The sequence below is a fragment of the Crotalus tigris genome, unplaced genomic scaffold (genome assembly GCF_016545835.1).
Source record: "Crotalus tigris isolate CLP2741 ecotype Arizona unplaced genomic scaffold, ASM1654583v1 scf7180000024384.25900115:4084858, whole genome shotgun sequence".
NCBI classification, from domain to species: Eukaryota; Metazoa; Chordata; class Lepidosauria; order Squamata; family Viperidae; genus Crotalus; species Crotalus tigris.
Genome location: NW_024100554.1, coordinates 1,926,897 through 1,948,085, shown reverse-complemented (window position 1 = coordinate 1,948,085; position 21,189 = coordinate 1,926,897). Strand labels below are relative to the sequence as shown.

Genomic DNA, 21,189 nt, shown 5'->3' with positions numbered 1-21,189 from the left:
GTCTTGAGGGTCCAATGTTACCTCTTTGTTGGGAATTATTATAATTTAAATATGAATGCGAATACCTCAGTAGACAAAGCCAGCCCTTTTTTTAGGAAAAGCAGGACCATCATCTTGGTCAATGTGTTTGGAGGAATGGGAGGTTGTACATCTGTGCTGAATGTCCTACTGTAAGTAAAGACGCTAAGCAAGACAAATACTTAGGCAGTTTGCTTGTATTCTTCCTCTGCAGCAACTGAGTGTGATATGGGACCCTGCCTAAGAGCAAGGAACAAAACAACGCTAAAGTAGAAGTACAGAAATGATGTGCAGGGCAGGGTTAGCAACTTTAGTCCATCAGTCTCCTCCATCAATTTGCAGAACATATTGTATGCACAATCATAAAATGCTTGCAAGGAGGATCAGAACCAAATACAAGTCCTGGTATCCTCTCTAATCTCCCCTTCTGCACACTGCTCCATGGTGCTCTTGTTTACCTTTGTTCTTTTTTTCTAAGCAGGTGATCATCCAAACAAATCATTAAGTGGTTTAAACTGCCCATCATTTTGAATCTCAAATCTAAAAGTTACTGAGCACTTTTGGACCCCAGGGACATCTCTGGAGATAAAAGTAATTCTGAACACTTTGCTGTGTATCTCCTATTTTTAAAAAAAATAAAAAGAAGAAAATCAGCTTGATAGGACTTGTGAGAATTCTAGACACATTGCTGCTTCTGGATGCTGTATCAGAGACCCTGGTTCCTTCACACATCTCTTTGAACAGACTGGGATTTCAATGAACAAACTTGACCTGAATTATAGCTAATTTAAAACCAGTTATTTGACAGCCCCTGGGGTTGTCAAAGGAACTGGCACAGATGAAGTCTGAATGAAGGAAGAGAAATATCACAACCCCTGCCAGGCTGCATTTGCTTGTAAGGCCTCTAGCAATTTCCATTTCATTCATGCAAGTGCTGTGAAATTATTTAAATATGAGAAGATGATTTATAAACTATGAAGCCCCAAATATGTTGTTTAATTCCAGGATCTTTCTTCTCTTTGTCTCAGGCAATAAGAAAACAGCTCTTCATGTAACTCAGGGGTGTCAAACTCACAACGTCATGTGACATGTCGTGACGTATCGTGACTTTTTTTCCATTGCTGGCAATGGGGTGGGCATGGTTTCACCATGACGCATCCAGCCCGTGGGCCGGCAATTTGACACCCCTGATGTAACTGATATGTGGTACATGCCAAAGGAAAAGTGTCCCCTGTGCATTGTCAGATGCTATATTTTTTCTATCCTGCTCTATGGAGTAGAGAGTTGGTCTCTGACAGAAGGCCACCTGAAGAGACTAGAAGCATTTGAAATGTGGATTTGCAGGCAGCTGCTACATATAAGCTGGGTTGACAAGATCAGAAATGAGGAGGTGATAAGTTGCTTGGGAAAGCCAAGGGAAATCATCAAAACAATTAAAAAACAAAAATTAGAATATTTCGGACATGTGATGCGACACCCAGAAAAATATGGCATACTCCATTTAATTTTCCAGGGAAAGATTGAAGGCAAATGAGGTCCAGGCAGAAGAAGAACATCATGGCTTCAAAATCTAAGGGACTGGTTGGGACAAAACTCAGCAGCACTTTTTCATGCGGCTGCTGATAAAAACAGGATCACCAACATGATCGCCAACGTCCGGTAACGGATATGGCACAACAACAAGAAGAAATGCATTTTATTAGAATTTGAAAGCAATTTGCAGTTAAACTTTCTTCCCTTTTAACAATTTTATGCCTCCCCCACACCAATTGCAAGTATGTAATTACTGAATGATTTGCAGAATTTTAATGAATTATACCATCACAACTGAATTACCATTGCACTGACTTAAAGCTTATCCCTAATTTCCCCTACCTGTGCCTCAAAGATGGCTTGTTGATCATGTCCTCATGATGCACCCTCATCTCAACCCCCACCTTGTGGCTGAGGCTGCCTACCTTCATTTTATCTGATCCAAGACAGAAAAGCAAGCAAGAGACTGTGTGAGAGTAAGAGGGACAGATATTCTTTCTTCTGCATGGAGAGTATGTGATGCCTCACCTGATCCCAAGAGTGAGTCGGGGCTTCACAGAAAACCAGAAGATGCAGAAAGCCCTTATCCACACCACACATCAGGTTTAGACAGAAAACTAAACCCAGATGTCCCTGGGAAGATCCTAGAAGCATTTGCTTGCTCTTGGTCCTACGCAACACTATTCAACTTGTCAACTCACCTGGCTGATAAAAGAGACAAAGGAAAAGAGCAATTATAGGCTGCTAACTTCTGTATTGATATTCTTAGTCATTGTTTTTTAGAAGATGTTTACCCCACCTAGACATAAACCACCAGTTCTGAAGCAGAACTGTTGAAGAAGACACACATCTCCACTGTTCTCAATCCATTGCCTCTACTTACTCCAGGAGACACAAGCTTTTCTCTGACAAAGTCACGGTGGAGAGCCAGGTTAGACAACATTTCTCCCTTCAATGGCTGCAGGATGAGGAAGTTGCTTTCTTAGGACCAGGAGAAGTGATAGCAGAGTGGCCAGAAGAAGATAGGGTAGTAGAATCTATCTGCAAAGCAACAGAGGCTTGGTTGTTGCTGAAGAAGAAAATATTAAGTGGCAATTGCAATAAAGTACTGCCTAGCTCTCTGTATCTGGATGTTTCCTTCCTGCAACTACTTTAGAGTTTCCATTTTTTCCTTTCTCCCCCTACCCCCCCCCCATACACCCAAATAAGATTTCAGGAAAACAAGGGATTCAGAGAAAGGGTTGGAAGAACAGATTAGATGCAGATATTTTGGCTGAGGATTACTGGCCTAAGGAGCAGCAGGACAGAAAAAAGACTCCTTAAGAAAGATGGATGGAATGGTAGGCCTAGATCAGGGGTAGGCAACCTCGGCTCTTTTATGACTCATGGACTTCAACTTCAAGACTTGACTTCAAGTTGAAGTCCATGACTCATAAAAGAGCTGAGGTTGCCTACCTCTGGGCTAGATGAACCCCAAGGTACCTTCCAATCTTTCTATTCTATGATTCCTATCTCTGGGAGTCAAACTTCCACTTATGAGAATTTTCCCCAGAGTATTAAATTAGTAGCTGCAAGGAAGACACTTATGAATTTCAGGTTAGCAACATTACCATGGAGAAATTTAGTCCTTTCTTTTTCTAAGGTTGTAGCAAAAATCCCTCCATTCATAGGGCTTTTTGCAACTTGTTGAATCCTTGGCTCCTTCTTGACTGCCCTGTCACTTCAAAGTTTATGTGAGCATTGTTATTTCTGAAAATACCTGGGCAATTGTTTTGCGATCAAGGACTACCATTTTCTTTGTTGGCCTCCAAGGATTACAGGGATATGACAGTACCAATGATATATAACTACAGACCCCTCACATCCTGGATATAAATTATTTGAACTTCTTCCCTCAAGAGAACACTATAAGGCATTGCATGGCAAAACAACTAGACACAAGGACAGTTTTTCCCCATGTCATCACTCTGCTAAACAACTAATTCCCACAAGTCTTATGCCCTAGGATGTCAAACCACATAGTAGGGCTGTATTAGTATTATCCTTGCCATCTTTCCTATTACTTATTCCTTTACCATCTTATGACTATAACTTTGTTGTTTGTATTTTATGGTTTATGTTGATTGCTTTTATTTAGTATCCTATGACTTTCACTGAGTGTTGTATCTTTTGATTTGTGATGATTGTATTTTATGATCATCATGATTATCACTTGTGGCTTGTATGTTTACTGAGAGCTTATGCACCAGAGACAATCCCTTTTGTGTCCAATCGCACTTGGCCAAATATTCTATTCTATTCTATTCTATTCTATTCTATTCTATTCTATTCTATTCTATTCTATTCTATTCTATTCTATTCTATTCTATTCTACTCTACTCTACTCTACTCTACTCTACTCTACTCTACTCTACTCTACTCTACATTATCAGTGAGGGAAAAGTTAATGCTTTAACCCAGTGGTTCTCAACCTGTGGGTCGGGACCCCATTTCACGGGGGTCGCCAAACAACGCAGTCCGCCATTTTTTCCCCCTTTTCCTTAGCTGTGCTACTCCCTTTTATTCTATTGGCTTTTGAAAGCCATAGAATAGACTCTCTTGAATAGAGTCTAATTCTATTGGCTTTCAAAAGCCAATAGGAATTGTCCAGGCTGTCTCTGCCCTGCTGAGCCCGCCAAAAGTCCCATTCTGCAAACGGTGCTGCAAGTTGTCTGCAGCAAAGGCGAGCTGTCTGGAAGCTTCCACCCATCCCTGCTGAGCAACTACTAAAAATGTAAGTAAAAGAGGGCCAGGGGTGGGAGGTGGGAGGCTGGCGGGCACAGGGAGGGTTGCTGGCGCGCGTGGGGTCCGGCAGGTGCCTTACCTCCCTTGGGCTGGGCCAGCTGGTGGCCCAGCCGGTGATCGGCCTGCGCCGTCTCTGCCGCTTGCCAGCTACGCCTCGACCGGTGCAGGGGGCGGCACCACGCATGTGCAGCGCTCCCGGGCAGGGAAAGTCCTTGACTTACAACCGGTTGGGTAATCCTCGACTTATGACCGGTTGAGGGGTCGCGGCATTAAAAAGGTTGAGAACCACTGCTTTAACCCATTTTGGGGAATTTGGAAAAGAGTTCTGGGGGCTTTTAAATGCACAAAAGGCCTGTCAAATCTAGTGCAGGTTTAATGCACTTATTAAAGGAGTTGGGTAGAAAAAAGCTCAGCAAAATTCACACCACCAAAATCAGCCTTTTACCATCCAATTTTGATAAAACAATCTTGTATAGCTTGAGGTCTACAGAAATGCTACTGGAAACCCTAGGCAACTGCAGGCAGTGAGTTACCTCACTCTGTTCTAAACTTCAGGAGCCTACGTATTTGGATTCTTTTGTAGACTGTTTCTGTTCTAGATCAGACTCTTGCTACAAACCTTGTTTTTAGAAGTTATGGACATACAAGATAGAATTTATTTGCATGAGTCTGAATGTGCATTTATGAAAACAAATCATTCCAAGGTTCCATCTACTCCAGTTTCATAATCACAACAATGTAGAAGATTCTCCAAGAAAAGGAAAATAATATTCTGCAACTGTGTTGGGGTTCATCCCACCAGTAGCTATTATGAATGGTGAGAACTACAGCCAGGTCACGTGCAAAGCTCTTTCTTTCGTCTATCTGGTTTGACTGCCGAAAAGCAATTCCACAAATGACATTAAGCTACTGTAACCTGAGAGTCCAATAAATATGCAGAGATATAGTGGGAGCAGACGCCCACAGCAAATGTGGGGAGTATATCCAATTAGACTAGTGCCATGCACTCATGTATCAAAGACACACTGAAACCTGCCTTAAAACACAAGGCAACATTTAATTGACAAGAGGACAATCTGCTCTTTCTCTTCCCCCATATACATACATACCACCTGCCTTCGCTGTGTTCACATGAACATAGCCTGCTTGAGATGTCACCTTTTCCAGATTATGCAAAAGTCTGCAACCCATGTTTCTGCTATTTATTTTCAGAAAAGGTTAGGGTTAGAACAACATTAAGCTGAAAACTGACTTGGTTTCAAGACAACACTGTCTCTCTCTGCTGTAGTGGGAGCAAGTTTGCTGAGCCTGGGGGTATGGGGATCGAGATGTGTTATCTTGGGCACCCTGGAAATGATTGAAGGGGGAAAAAAGTGGTTTTAAAATGAATAAAATGCTGACTTTATCAGTCAAATTTGAATGGCAAGATCAATGAGAAATGCTATGCTGACAGTGCAGAAACCTTGAAAGAGCAGATTGCTGCATTGTCTTCACTAATGACAGGATATCAGACAGCTTGGCTATTAGCAGCTTGAATGGTAAAAAGACTGAATCTCAGAATCGAGATAAAACAAGGGAAGATGTCTCTGTGCAGCATTTATCTAATATAACCTTTGTAAAATACATCACTTCTGACAAAATCCATTGGTGTCACTGCGTAGTAGTGAAAGATTTTCTAGCTCCACAATGCCAGCAAATATTGCCAGTCTGACTTAGCTACAGTCAAACTACACTAAAGTGATGACTTAGCACAAAGTTCCTAGGGCACTAATCCCTCTCCATTATAATAGTCAGGGCTTTTTTTCTCATAGAATGCCCAGAACGGAGTTCCGGCACCTTTTTTGGATGGAACCTTGTAGGGTAGGCAAGGCAGGTTGTATGACATGTGTGAGTTCCAGCACTTTTTTTTTTTTTTTAGAAAAAAAGCACTGATAATAGTAATAACTGCCATTTATTCTACATCAGAAAGGCTAAAAAGATCCCATATGATTTCCTGATAAAGGGACCATTTTTCTGGTCCTGATACAGGGTCTGATATCTCTTCCTATTCTTTAATAAAATATCAGATATCGTGTCTTCTCTTTCTGCAACAGAGAGAAAGAAGGGGAGATTTGGTCCACACAGGATCCTGGAAAATTCCCACCAAATCCTAAGAAACTTTGGAGTGTCTCTTATTGCCAAAATCAATAACACAGGCACCCAAAGAAGCCATCTTACTGCTTCTGCTTTTGCTCATTCATCTTTCAGAAACATTTGATTGCTGGTAAGAGGAGAAAACAAAAACATATCAAGTAAGTTACTGAAATTTCATTTTGCAACCTTTTCTTTGCTCTTTTCTGCAATTAAAAGAAACTGGGCATCACATTGGTAATGAGGAGAGCCACATCTAAAGAGCCACTGTATGTGTTCATTCAATAACAACAAAGTCACAAGACTCTCTTAGACTGATCTCCAAGCTGTCTGCAAGCAAGCTTTAAGATCTCTAATAAAAGTGATCTGTCCCTTCTTTGGCTGTCTGTGGAACGGGAGAAATAAAAGAGTGTTGTAGAAAGAATCAGAGAGAGGTGTCAAAAGGCAAAAATATAGATCGTCAGAAAGAAAGAGAACAGGCAACTCTCCCACATTTGGCTTCTGTTCCACTCACAGACTGCTTCTTCCCACCCATGTCTATGGAATGACCTAAATGACCTTGCACAAGTTCTTAGCTTTCATAATCTGTGGAGCTGGAATTATGGAAGTTGAAGCCCCATAGACCTGCAGGGTATCATATTGGCAAAGCTGCTTTAGAGAGATAATCAAGCACAAATGATCCATTTCTCCCATCTCTCCAGTAATGGCATTCAAATTTTGTCATACAAAAAATACATACATTACATCAGGGGTGTCAAACTGCCGGCCTGGGGCCAGTTTCATCATACTGGAGCCGTGCCCACCCCATTGCCGGCAATCAGGGCTTTTTTTCTCATAGAACGCCCAGAACAGAGTTCCGGCACCTTTTTTGGATAGAACCTTGTAGGGTAGGCAAGGCAGGTTGTATGACGTGTGTGAGTTCCGGCACTTTTTTTTTTATATAGAAAAAAAGCACTGCTGGCAATGGCAAAAAAAGCTCTGATATGTTGCATGATGTCATGTGACATCGCGAGTTTGACATGTCTGCATTACATGATCAGATTTCCTAATATCTTCTATGAGTAAGAAATTCAGGTAGCAAAAAGTTACTACTTTTGATCAGGTCTTAGCTTAGCCTTTTCTGCCTGTTTTCACTGGAATCACTTCAAAATAACCTGAAGAGCTGAAAAATTACACTCATTTTGAAAATTAACAACAGACAGAATTGATAATTACCCAGCTGTTCTGCCTAAAGGTTCTGAACAACTTAAAGGTCACCCAGCCTAAAGGGGACTCGCTTGGGGGAATAAAACTGTGCAGGGTTTCAAGGCAATCAAGTTGCTTCGTTCTTCCTGGTTTCTGAAAATTTATGGCTAGGAAACCTACTGCTGCTGCCAAGAGAGCTCAACTTTTGTATCACTCCCTCTAATTGAAAACTCAATTGGTAAGGGCTGACAAGTTGTAACCAAAGTGGTTTTCCTGAAAAACACAGAATTGGAGAATTGGGTAGGGCCATTTAGGTTTAGGACAGCTGAACAGAAATCCAAATTAAGGTACCCATGAGAGGTGGCTCATGGATGTCCATAGGGACACCTGTAACAATCCACAATCATATAAAAACTGCACCGTGAACATCATGATATCCTCATATACAAATGAGATTATTTACATACTTGTATCACTTTGGATTGTGATGCTTGTTTGATGCAACTGTATTAGTTTGATAAAATGATCCATGAGTTGTCACTCAACATACATCCTCTGCTTCCTCTTTTAGATGCTTAGAGCTTTTCAGGCTGTGCTTGAACACACCCAGGGAAGGGGAGCTGCCACATCCCTCTAGTGCTGCAATGATCTTGCTAGGAACTTTCTCCTATCATTCAACCAAATCAACTTCTGCAAAAGACACTATTCTCTGTCTTGCCTTCTGCATTCATGTGAGACAGACTCCCCTACAGAATTTGTAGAGGAGATCCTGGCATGGAGCAAGAATCAACCAGCCAATGAGGACTGAGTATATTCAGTTGTCTTAAAATAAAGTGATAAAACCAGAAAAATGAGAGAGGATGGAAGACCATCCTTGAAATGTCCTAGCTGATGAAACAGGAGCTTCTCCATCTTTTGTTCCAGAGAAATGAGCCAAAATTCTTTATTTTTTAGATTAAAGTGCATAGCCCGCAAATATAAGAGAGCTAGTTGGGGAATAGAAGACCCTTGGAATATTGCTGAACTACAAATTCTAGCTGCCTCAGCCACCATGGCCTAGATGAGAATGTTTCATAATAGCAATAGCAATAGCACTTATATACCACTTCATAGTGCTTTACAGCCCTCTCTAAGTGATTTACAGAGTCAACATATTGCCAACAATCTGGGTCTTCATTTTACCGACCTCGGAAGGATGGATGGCTGAGTCAACCTTGAGATGGTCAGAATCAAACTGGCAGTTGGCAGAATTAGCTTGTAATACTACATTTTAACCACTAAGCCACTACGGCTCTCAAAATGCTTGAAATTCTGCTTGGTCATATTTTAATTCTATCTTTTGACAAAACAGACACCCAGTGCCACTAACTCATTGCTATTCCTCAAGTGAAATTCCTGTGGCAGTTCTGAATCTTGAGAGTGAACTTTGTTAAAAGCAATTAACATCTCCATAAATACAGTCTGAGGCATAATTTGTTAACTAAATACTACACATTGCTTGTGCTATTTGCTTTGTTACCTCCTATCCTATCTTGCCTTCTTCAAGAACTGAACTGGGACCACACATTGTCTACAGCCCATTTTTGTAACTGAAACCTGGTGATAAATTGTTTATCTTGGGCAGCTCTATACTTTGCACTGGGGGCAGGGACTGAAATAGGCATGTTTAGCCTAGGACTCCATGGAGCACACTTTTTTTAAGTTTTAGAATTAGTACACCATAAATTTAGCCTATTAAAATTCCACTGACTTCAAGGGAATAAACATGTAGCTTTAAAAGGCTGGATAACATTAATATATCTCATACTGAATGGTCATTTCAACAAACATTTTAAAATGCCTTTCATCCCATTCTCTTTCACATAACTGACCCATAGTATTTGGTTGGCTGCTAAGCCAAAATCTTATTTGTACAGTTTTGGCTTTGCATCGTGTGCAAATATATTATGGCTGGTTAATGAGAGGTTTATAGCAAGCAGGGTACATGAAATTTGGTGAATTTCATGGTTGAATAAAGACTTGAATCTGAGCTACCTGGGTCCTAGCCCAATTGCTTTGCACTGGTTCTTGCTGATTTATTTTTTCAATGAAATTCTAAACCAACTCTCTTAAGTTAGTCCTGCTATGCAATGTTTCCCACCCAAACATCCTAATGCAGCCACTTGTAACAATAACACATTGTTCTGAGCTTTGCTGTTGGTATTAACAAAGATTACCAGTGTGTTTTGCCTTCGGGATAATTCTTGACTGGAGTCTGACTTGAGGAAGGAATGTTAATTGGCCGAGATATTAAAGTTATGCCCCTCAGTGAGAGCTAATTGTTGGGAGATTGCTCCTGGATAGAGAGCTATTCTGCAATGTTCTGCTTAGGAAAAACTAATCAGAGAAGGGGGTTGTGAACATACCTTCTCTCTTAGCAAAAGATGACGTAATCTCCTTTAGCTCTCTGTGTGGAATGAGAAAAACTGCAGTTTTGATTCAGGAAATAAAAAAATAAGAGAGAGAGGTGAATTATTTAAGCCAAATCTGCTTTCAAATGCTGCCTTTCTTCCTGAATAAGGCCATGAATTGAATTTCCTTTTGGGGTCATAAACTCAACTTGCAATTTGAAAATAAACACATTATTTACAAAGCCCGATTAAGCCTTTTTAGTGCAGTGGTTCAAGTGTGAGGCTAGGACTGAGAAAACTCAGATTCAGATCCGTTCTCTGCTATGGAAGCCTGCTCCTGACTTGGAGCTTAGTCACTTTATCTCAGCCCAACCTATTTCTCAGGTAATTATTGCTGGAAAATGGAGGAGATTGCCCTATATGCCAGCTCCCAGGAAAAAAGTGGGATATAAATCAAAGAAATTCAGCCTTCAGTATGGAACTCCTTGCTGATGACGAAGTTTGTGACTCTAGTTGTCAAACAATAGGCCCAGAGTGTATATTCACACATTATATATTGTGATTTGCCTGGTTTGGGTTTATGTTTTATGAATCTGACAACTATAGTTTATCAAGCAATAGTTGGAAACTAATCAAGGAGAGAAGCAACCTAGAAGGAGAAATTTCCTGACAGAATAAACCAGTGGAACAGCTTGCCTTTAGAAGTTGTGGATGCTCCATCATTGGAGGCTTTTAAGAACTTGGACAACCACTTGTCTGGAAAGTTATAGGGTCTCCTGCTTGAGCAGAGGGTTGGACTAGAAGGCCTCCAAGGTCCCTTCCAACTCTCTTATTCTGTTAAAGCATATATTGTGACAGCTGGCCAATTGTGGCTTATTCAGCAAACCATAGTTAGGCCATACCTTAGCCCAATGTGATATACCAACATTTAAAACAAACGTTTTGGCCTACACTGTAGCCCCAAGTCTGCTTAAGCATAACCTTACACTCTTCAGAGCAGAAATGCAGCTGCAGCCACTATCTAGTCTTTTGGGTGTCCCGCAAGCCAAGTAGGGACACGTGGCTGGCCAACATGTGCAAAGCCTACTCATAGTTTGAGTTGTTCCAGCTTAATACAAGCTGGTGCAGGTTGTTTTGGCAGGCATCCTAGCTTGCTGGCCAGCTGATGTTTCTCAATACAGCAATTGAACAGCAGGTTTCCTTGGTTGAGTGGCTGGCAAGTTTTCCCACTAGATCAGAGCACTTCTTCTTCAAAGAGGCCCCTTGTCTGAAACATACAGTGTAGCACATTGATGATACAAAGATATAAATATGTGCACATTATCATTCCTTCCATAGAAGTCCAGAAAAGACTTTCCTTTACAGTGTTATTTCAGTTACGCAGGGAGCAGTAAACATATTTCACAAAATACTATCTTGCCCATTTCATTCATAAATATTACAGAGGGATCAGGGCAAAAACAGATGGATGGATCCCTTGGCACTTTCCAGGCTGCCTGCCTCACCTGGAGTTTTACACATTTTTAATTACTTCTTGTCAAACGGGCAGCTTGCCTTCTGCACAACAACCATTTCTAGCATCACCGTTTCCATAAATGATTCTGATTCGAAACGGCCACGTTTTCTTCAAAAATAAAAACAATGGACTCTGTGTTTTCTATGATGGTATCTGCTTGCCTAGAAAAACGCCAAAGATAAGTTAGGGTAGAACGGTGTCCTGAAAATAGGAGAAGGGGGATTTGGGGAAGGAAGGAAGGAAGGAAGGAAGGAAGGAAGGAAGGAAGGAAGGAAGGAAGGAAGGAAGGAAGGAAGGAAGGAAGGAAGGAAGGAAGAGTGCTAGTACACTGGTCCTTTGTGACTGGCCCTCCAATGGCAGCCATTTAGTGAGGGGGCAATTTGCTCCTCTAGGAACCATAATGCGAGAGCAAACACCCGATCTCAAAACTCCACATATGTTCCCCTTTCCAAAAGTTTGCATAACTTCACTTTATACTATGAAAAGGGCATAGGTGCAATGACAATTGAGGCAAGTGAGCCGAGGTGGCGCAGCAGTTAGAGTGCAGTACTGCAGGCCACTTTAGCTGACTGTGTTCAGCAGGTCAGCGGTTCAAATCTCACCGGCTCAAGGTTGACTCAGCCTTCCATCCTTCCGGGGTCGGTAAAATGAGGACCCAGATTGTTGGGGGCAATGTAAATATATATATATATATATACATTGCTTACTGGTGTACACCGCTTAGAGAGTGCTTGCACTTAAAGCTGTATATAAGTCTCATAAATAAATGTCTCTGGATCCCAGGATAAGAACACAGTTTTCAAAGCTATGTTCTCACAAGATTCATAATGTATTTTTAAGTTCACAAAATTTAAAACAAATACAACCCTGCTTGCCTGTTCATCTGAAGTCTAACGTAATGCATTTTATGTTATAGAAGGTTGGTTCTTATCTGTTACCATAATTCACATCTTCATGAGTGATCCCTCAACATTTATTACTTATATTCCTGCAAAGCTCTGTTGCCTCCTACTCTCTGGTTTCACAGTGGAGAGAATGAACAAGTTACTGAAAGCCTCTTTCAAACTTTAAAACATACAGTTGATGTGTAGAAAGTTCAAGATTGCTCAATTTTATTTCCGGCATGACTTGTACTAAGTGTTGCTCTTAGGCATATAGGGAATGATTTATTTACCCAGTTTTTTATTAGCCAATATTTGACGTGCTGTGACTCTGTAACTGGTTTGTGAAATATTACAAAAGCCTAGATCCAATCCTCACAGTTTTGCATTTGTACTCTAGAACAAGAGACATAGATTTTAGAACATGGCACAAATGCAGTCTGCATTGAACTCAGTTAAGAAGATTGGTCTCACATAAGCAAGATTATAGACTTTCCTTAATAATAGCTTTCTTCAACTTTCCCAAGACTGGAACACAGCTAAAAAGATTAGTGTGGATTTGTATTGTTAATGGGATGGGCAAGATGGCAATCTTTGTGCTATGTGATCAGCAAAGATAAGCCTGAGCAAGCCAAAGAAACACTTTACCATATGATACTGCTATTCACATTATAACTTAAATGTATATTCAGATTATTTTTTTGTTTGGGGAGGCAGCAAGATATATACACGATACTGATAGTAGTCATAATCATAACAAAGTTCACTGCTCAGGATGTTATGTACAGTATATGATTCTGTCCCTGTCATTTAATGGATAATTTCATCCAGAGTAGTTTTAAAGTATTCATTCCGAAGTATATCCTAGCTGAGTGTCTCAATTTCTTCTGAAATAAATGTACCTAAAAATATAGTATGTTTCTGGAACAATTACTTCTGTCCTAATAGTAATTAATTCTAAAAAGAGATTATTATTCAGTTGTTTAACATTTATGTTTAGTCCTTGAGTGAACTTCACTAAGAACTTCAAATATTTATTGCCATTGTTAGTAAAATAATTTTACATTCAGTTAATGTCATGTAATATTTCTATTTTTTCTACCTGTACTTCAATATTACTTACATAGCATTACTTACATGACAAAGTACTACCTGAACTTTCTACCCGTATTTCATTTGAGTTCCAATTCTAAATTTAGGTAAATAATCTTTCCCCCTAATATTTTTAGAAATATCACTTAAATAAATTTTCAGTTATTTTCTTGTGCAAGAGATTTGGAAATGAGCAAGAAAACAGAATATATGAAGCAAAGACAAAACAAAAGGGAGGGAGCTCAATTTTGGTCTGAGAACAATGCACCAATTTTCCATGTATTTGTTTCTACTTTTAATCCGTATCATCCGATTAGAGAGTATTTTCTTAATTTCTACATCAGTATTTATTCAGATATAAAAATTACATGCAGATTTAAAATAGCTCATGGATAGAAAAATCTGCCAATCATACCATTCCTTTCTGAAAAGTTCTAGTGGCCGTTATGTTAAATATTGACAACTATTTAAATTGCTGAAACACTGACATTCTTTAAAACATTTCTCTGCAGAAATTGAAAGCATATTCTGCCATCTTAGTAGATTTAGATAAAAGTGCTAAAGTGTTCTCATTTGCTTACTATACAAAAAATATTTGTAAGCATCTGGGTTTCTATTCATTCTATTATCCCGAGGATCCCATTAATTTGATATGTAACCTATCCATGGAATGTTTCACATTAATTTGATTTTTGTAAATCATTATCTGAAGATCTTACATGTATAAACAGCTATAGTAGCTAAAATCCTAGTTTGTACTTCATTTTCTTTCCATACAGGCCAATCAAATGTTTAAGGTAAACTTGCTAGCAGACGATGATTGCAGTAACATCTGCCCAATTATATTTCTCATTACATTTGATACCAGTTTGTGTAAAACCAACAAGATTAGCTAAAGCTCATTAATGCCCTTTCCCCTCATTATATCCTTCTCAAGTACAGTGGGGCAAAAAAGTATTTAGTCAGCCACCAATTGTGCAAGTTCTCCCACTTAAAAAGATGAGAAAGGCCTATAACTGTCATCATAGGTAGACCTCAACTATGAGAGACAAAATGAGAAAACAAATCCTGACAATCACATTGTTTGATTTGGAAAAATTTATTTGCAAATTATGATGGAAAATAAGTATGTGGTCAATATCAAAAGTTCAATACTTTGTTATATATCCTTTGTTGGCAATGACAGAGGTCAAACGTTTTCTGTAAATCTTCACAAGGTTGGCACACAGTTGCTGGTATTTTGGCCCATTCCTCCATGTAGATCTCCTCTAGAGCAGTGATGTTTTTGGGCTGTCGCTGGGCAACACGGACTTTCAACTCCCTCCAAAGGTTTTCTATGGGGTTGAGATCTGGAGACTGGCTAGGCCACTCCAGGACCTTGAAATGCTTCTTACGAAGCCACTCCTTTGTTGCCCAGGCGGTGTGTTTGGAATCATTGTCATGCTGAAAGACCCAGCCACGTTTCATCTTCAATGCCCTTGCTGATGGAAGGAGGTTTGCACTCAAAATCTCATGATACATGGCCCCATTCATTCTTTCCTGTACATGGATCAGTCGTCCATGGCCCTTTGCAGAGAAACAGCCCCAAAGCGTGATGTTGCCACCCCCATGCTTCACAGTAGGCATGGTGTTCTTTGGATGCAACTAAGCATTCTCTCTCCTCCAAACACGAGTTATGTTTCTACCAAACAGTTCTACTTTGGTTTCATCTGACCATATGACATTCTCCCAATCCTCTTCTGGATCACCCAAATGCTCTCTAGCAAACTTCAGACGGGCCCGGACATGTACTGGCTTAAGCAGGGGGACACATCTGGCACTGCAGGATCTGAGTCCCTGGTGGCGTAGTGTGTTACTGATGGTTGCCTTTGTTACGCTGGTCCCAGTTCTCTGCAGGTCATTCACTAGGTCCCCCCCCCCCGTGTGGTTCTGGGATTTTTGCTCACCGTTCTTGTGATCATGTTGCCCTCATGGGGTGAGATCTTGTGTGGAGCCCCAGATCGAGGGAGATTATCAGTGGTCTTGTATGTCTTCCATTTTCTAATTATTGCTCCCACAGTTGATTTCTTCATACCAAGCTGCTTGCCTATTGCAGATTCAGTCTTCCCAGCCTGGTGCAGGTCTACAATTTTGTTTCTGGTGTCCTTCGACAGCTCTTTGGTCTTCACCATAGTGGAGTTTGGAGTGTGACTGTTTGAGGTTGTGGACAGGTGTCTTTTATACTGACAACAAATTCAAACAGGTGCCATTAATACAGGTAATGAGTGGAGGATAGAAGAGCCTCTTAAAGAAGAAGTTACAGGTCTGTGAGAGCCAGAAATCTTGCTTGTTTGTAGGTGACCACATACAAACAAGCTGACTAAATACTTTTTTGCCCCACTGTATGTCAGTAAAATGTTGAAAGTCTGTGTGTTCTACATCCACACTCACTGTTACACAGAAATACCTTATAAAGTACCAGATTTTATCAGGGCTTCACAAAAGATGCTGCTTTCTGACACAAGTAAAATGTGGCTTCCATTTTTGATGGGCAAAAGCTGGAAGACAGATGTAGGAGATGACTAGGCTGAGCCTGAGGGAGGGGCCAAACATGTCATCAGTTACGAGTCCCTTTATGCCCATAAGAGATCTAAGTCCAGCCCACTGTGAATTCCTTATCTACCGCCAAATTATAGTTCAGATTCTTGTAGAAAGCTTAAGCTTACAATAAATCTTTATACCCACTTGAACAGCCCGAATCTCCTGATTTCCCTGGTGCCTGTAAATATATACACCTTTTAAATGGATAAGAAGATGCTGCTTTCCTCTATAGTTAAAGGTATAAAGTCTTATTTTCAACTTTATTTAGACAGAATAATGGGTATGTTCATTGTCAATCTGTAAGCTAATAACCATATTTTAAAATCATTTTATTGAAATTTTAAAACAACAAATAGATTAAACAATAAGTATTAACAATTGCAAATACAATTTATTTGGGGGGAATGGATCAATGTGATTAAGCTCTTTGTATTTCTGTGAGATCTGAGTGTGCACAACAGTTATTTACAGCCTTTGTCTTTTCTAATGTCTATTTGCATTACTTTGCAGTTCCTCTTACAAAAAAAGTTATATTGTAGAGCAGGGGTCCCCAACCCTCAGTCCGTGGACCAGTATCAGGCCACGCCATGCCAGCAACCGATCCGCACAAACAAGCAAAGCCCCATCTGCAGGGTGCAGGCAGAACACAAAACCACGCCCCCTCTGGTCCATGGAAAAACCTCTCTCCACGTAACCGGTCCCTGGTGCCCAAAAGGTTGGGAAACCTCTGATGTGTGGTCCTCATGAAACAAGCATGAGGTTACAAGAAGTCAAAGCACTTACTGACAGATAATCTTGGCATGTTGATGACTATCAGGTCTTGAAAAATCAAAAACTACTGAACAACTGTTCAGCCTGGTGTCTTTAATGTTCAGGGCAAGATTTTAATGTCTTCATTTTTTCAAAAAAAGTAAATGAAATAAATGTACTTGAGTAACTTGTAACAAACAAGAAAAAGTGTTCACTGGCTAAATGCATCAGAAGACTCTGGTAGCTCAAAGCAAACACGGAGACTATTTGGTATAGTATGACCTCAATCCTGGGGTGGAATATCCTGCTATCTTACATATGATGTCTGTGAGACTGTTCCCATACAAATGCATGAAGAACAGCCAACAAAATTCTTATGCAATTTAACTTCCTGGAAGTGTAATTAAGATAGTAGTATGCCTAGAGTTATTTTTAGTGAAATTACTGCCTGCATTAGTTTTTTTTATCCATGTAAGTATACATATAGTTAGCAAGCAGCTACTAACTAAAAGTTGTAACAGAATAATAAAATGAAGTATAAGTCAGGGATAAAATGCAAGTTAATAGACTAGGTTTAACCTTTGGTACTTTTAAAAAAGCAGACAGAGAACAACATTTGCTCAAAATATATTCCTAGTTAGTCCAATTACAAGGCAGCTTGCTGTATTCCTAATTCAAATTTCTATTATATGTACCTGATTATCAGACAGTGGAAAGCAGAACTGCAAATAAATCATCTAGATAGCAGTCAAGGTTTTTTTCCATTCACTGACATTTAAGGGATCGTTATGGTCTCAGAGCTTGGTTGTTTTCTTGCAGATGCTTCATTACCCAAACTAGGTAACATCAGTGCTAGTAGAGAGTGGGGCTTGCTCTCATTTTATACTCTAGTAGTGGCATGCCCTATGAGTGCTGGTGGGAGTGTTCTCCGTGGTTCTTCATTTGGGCTGTTTATTATTAGCTTGTTTGGCAATTCCTTGATTGGGTTATTGTTTGCTTCTTGATTATTAGTCTCATGTCAATCTTGGCATTAATCTCTGCTCATCTGGGTGTTTATTAGAATAGAATAACTTTATTGTTACTTTGAATGTACACTAATCGGCATACATTAAAATGAAATTTCATTACATTCAGCTCTCAAAGGGTCACCACCAATGAACACTACGTATGACAAAAATAAATACAGAATTATGCATATGCCCATATATATGACAAAGTATAGTTCGGGTTATGTACTGTTTACATGTGCATGGCAAGAAAAAGGAATCTTGTGAGTTTACCAGACGGACTGCCATGTCGTCTGCATGCTTCACAATATGATTGCTGATAAGGAAGTGTTCTGGTCTGACTTTGGTTTGTTGATTGTCTCTTTTGAATGGTAAAAAGAAATTGTTTATTCCTATGTGCCTGTTGATGGCTGATTTGTCAGGGTACTATGCTTCCAGGAATTCTCTAGTGTTTTAGGGACTTGGCTTGGTCTAGGATGGGCAGTTTACCAGTTGAAACTATGGTTTCACTATTTATTTTGACTGCTAGTGGGTGTTCATGGATGGGCTCTGCTATTGCGATCTGCTAGATCAGAACATCTCCTCACCAGCAATAAACACCCAGATGAGCAGAGAGTAACACCAAGATTAGCGTGAGATTAAGAATCAAAAAGCAAATAATGTCTCAATCAAGGAACTACCAAACAAGCTAAACATCCCAACCAAAGCTCAACTAAAGAGTAAACAGCCCAACCAACAGCCCAAGACTACCCCCACCCATACTGACAGGGCAAAGCCCTAGAATATAAAATGAAAGCAAACCTCATTCTCCACTAGCACTGATTATGTTACGTAGTTTGGGTAATGAAATGTCTGCAAGAAAACAATCAAACTCAGAGAACACCAAGGACCCCTCATTTTAATCCTGAGATATAAATATTCTCTCTCAGCACTGACATTTAAGTAGAGCTACCAAACATAGATTCAGATAGCCACAAGATGGCAGTATATTAAAGTTTTCTGTGTATCTTTGTTTCCACCCAGTGGTCATCTATATTCATGCAGTCCAGGTATGACAGCTCTACATTAAGATACAAACAAGTAAGAGCATATGAGAAAAGATAATTTAAAGCAAATGTAACTAGAGAAAAGCAATTTCCTGAGGAACAGGTCATACAGTAAGGGTGAAAAAAATAACATATTTCAAAACATCGTTGAAATTACCCAATAGAGGTCAGTGACATATACTCTAAATCAATAAATGGTGTTGGTTTTTGTAAGAACAACTATATTCCCTCAGTAATTTGCTAGGTGCTAAGAAAATGAAATAAGGATTCTCTTTATATAAATGACATTCACACATTCAGAGAAGCTAAGGAAAATGCAATAAAGTACAGATTTCTAAAATAATACAGTATTCAACATTTTTCAAATACCTTTACTTAAATAAAAGGGTTCTTTTTATAATTCTTGCATTTTCAATTCATTTTTAAAGCACATTCTTGATTAAATTCCTTTTCAGGGGCCCAAAAAAGGTACAAAGATTTCTTGTCCCTGATGAAGACATTTAACTTAATCATTTCAGACATATTCTTTTTTCCTTTTCTGTTAGTGTACAGCAACACCTGAATGAAAGAAAATAGGCCTATCTAAGAACACTACACTTCTTGGGCAAATAAATAGCAAATAAGAGTATTTCCAAAAACCTTTTAAGCAAGTATTATTTTAATATTATCTTTATGGAATAAGAAATACAATGCCAGGCTTGAAAGTCTCCAAATCCCTCAAACTATTTTTTGGCAATCTGTTAAATCAATTTTTTTTTTACTTTAAAAATTTTTTGTCTAGGACTGAAATGGAAATCAAATATTGACATGTTTGAAAATTAAAATGGTCTTACTGTATTCAAAGTAGCTATGCCAGCTGAACTTAGAAATGCAAATAATTGTGAGGTTTCTTTCTACAAGACAGTTTTCACCAATCTGTTGGTCTTCAGGCATGTTGATTGCATTGGCTAGGAAATCTGAGAACTGAATTCCAATAAACATGAACAGAGTCAAGTTGGAGTATTTGCTGTACACATTAAGAGGTATGAATACCTTCATAAATGCAAATAATCAAACTTAATGACCACTTCAAACAATTCTGATATTATGCATAGCAGCATTTTTAGTGAGGGCCCTTTATATGTGGTAGTTTTTAAATTCTTGGTTAACCTATGTCTTGCTTGCGTACACTTTTTTGTCATCAAATGAAAGTTAGGGGATAACAAATATCTGCTTTCAAAGCTTTATGAGGTTTTTAATAGACCTTTCTCACAAGTGTACAAGAATCCATTAGGAAGCTGTAACATTAAAGCTACCATACTTTATTAAAATTAACAGTTTAATTTGTATTTCTGTCCATTTTTTCTTTTTTCATTTTGTTAAGATCTTTGCCATTTACAGGACTTCAACATTTTAAAATCCTAAGGTAATTAACAAAAGATTAGTGCATTATACAATTTTTAATCATTTACATGGCAGCATGAAATAGTTTAAATCTGTGCAATGTAAATGTGGATTGCTTCTCAAATATTGTATTTTTATTTATGGAATTCAAAAGCATTATTTCCTTTCATTTTCTATCACAAAGATAACATAAAAAGTGCACTTTAGCAGTGTTAATAATTTCTTCATAACACTGCAGTTTAAACTGGAACTTTAATATTCAGACACACATGGATAAACACCAAGCCCTTTGGAGCAAGTTCATATACAACACATAATAAAAGACTGAAAAAACAACTGAAAACGGCCAAGGTCACCTTTTGTATTTGGTCAACTATACTGTACTGGGATCGGTACATTTCCCAAGATGGCTCCACAGCTTAATTTAAAAAGTAAAACGGATCGCAGCGTTAGGCCTGAGCCTCCCGTTACGCCCGCACGTTTTTCCTGCCCTTTCAAACATGTAGCAAATATAGCAAACCGTTGAAAAGGGACCTGAGAGAACTTCCTCTGTGGCCTTGAATGACTGAGACTTGGCTCAAGGCCTCCAAGGCTGGAAACCCGGAAAAGAGAGTCGAGCGATGGCCACGCGCGCATCTGAGGGAAGGAGGCGTCGGGCGTTTCTGTCGCCTCCGGGCGCGAGGGTCCACTTTGCCTCCACTATTAAAATATTAGGAATGGGCAAAGCCGGTAACGTAGAGATTACGGGCCCGAAAAAGACAGAGCGGAGGCCCACTGCCCTTCTCCACCCGCTCAGGAGCTGACCTGCCGGCTGCACTGGGAAGAGGCGCGGCCCTCTCGCATGCGCGTGCGAACACGCTCTGCGGTAGACTGGGGGGGGGGGGAGAATCTAAG

The 21,189-nt window shown here is 39.6% G+C and overlaps 1 long non-coding RNA gene across 1 annotated transcript; it reads right to left on the bottom strand.

Annotated features, from left to right (window-relative positions):
- Positions 1-16,421: 16,421 nt before the first annotated feature.
- LOC120301491 lies at positions 16,422-21,182 on the bottom strand. The gene is made up of 2 exons (XR_005554914.1): positions 19,746-21,182; positions 16,422-19,470 (listed from the first exon to the last, which is right to left on the bottom strand). It is a non-coding gene; the product is annotated as an uncharacterized LOC120301491 (long non-coding RNA).
- Positions 21,183-21,189: the final 7 nt, after the last annotated feature.